Here is a 1246-nt window from a genome sequence, read left to right as displayed (position 1 = left end):
CACACACACACACACACACACACACACACACACACACACACACACACACACACACACGGCTCGGTGGCGCGGTTGGTAGAGTCCTAGACTGTCAGTACGGTGGTACCGGGGGTACTAGGTTCGAATCCTGCCCAGGGCTGAAATGATCTTAGTATCGCTGCGGTTCGAGTCGTTACTCCAACTCTCGTGGGCGGGGATTTGGGTGTGTGTGTGCGTGTAAGGTCTTAGCATTACCCATAGATCAGTCATACGAGCTCTGAGCTCTCTTCCGGGAGGGAAATAGCTGTCGATCACGAGTCCAACACGTGATCCAAAGACCAAGGTAAATCACACACACACACATACATTACATACACATGTTAGTAACCCCTTTGCTACATTGACACGGTTTACCTATTTCATTCTAGCAAGACGACTTGATTCAGCTGTGGAGGCGGACCCGGAGAACCTAGAACCTAGATCCATTGAGACCCTGTTCTATCTATTGTGTGTCCCTCAAGTGAATAAAATCGTCTTGCAATATATTAACATCCAGATCACGTCACTATCTTGCAGAGTTTGAGGCCACAGCATATCTTGTTTATAATTTCTCTTGGTCTTCCCATTCTTTAACACCTTCCGTATCGGGAGGTACTTTTACTCACACTTTGTCTGCCGTTATCGATATTTTTCTCCTCTATAGTATTCCCTCAGTGTCCAGGCTACACCCTTCCGTAACGATTGGTATTTTCGTCTTATAACCATGCTGCCGCAAGTGTAGCAGGTTTGCTACATATAGAGGTGGTTAACGGGTGATGTAAAGTCTCGGTTGGACTTTGTATTTATTGAGGTAAACTTCCGATATTTACAGCTGAAGATAAAGGTCTCCCCATGTGAGATATGGGAGAGAGTCTCCTCAGTCTTTGTCTATGGCGAGCGCAGTCGCCGTTATAAAATGGGAAAACGCCTAGATGAGTATGTTTGATGTAGTTGTCACGTAGGAAACGTCTTTGTGATAAGATATACATTATACGGGTGTTAGTTGCATTGCATGGGGTTTAGTTATATTATTGGATGTGGCTATTTATGACGTATATATTGAAGTTATGTGGCTTGGTAGGTATTAAGGAAAGGTCAATTGATCTGATGACATTAGGTACTTCCTTGTTGGGTGATGTCGCGATGGCGTCATGTTGTGATATGTTAGCATTCCTTGAGTCATGTGTTTTGTGATTGGGAAATTCGAGGTCAGCAAGATTGGAGGTCT

Source organism: Oratosquilla oratoria, chromosome 9 (genome assembly GCF_046742065.1).
Source record: "Oratosquilla oratoria isolate Oo_2021 chromosome 9, ASM4674206v1, whole genome shotgun sequence".
NCBI classification, from domain to species: Eukaryota; Metazoa; Arthropoda; class Malacostraca; order Stomatopoda; family Squillidae; genus Oratosquilla; species Oratosquilla oratoria.
The sequence above is the reverse complement of the archived record's forward strand: the minus strand, read 5'-3'. Positions refer to the sequence as shown.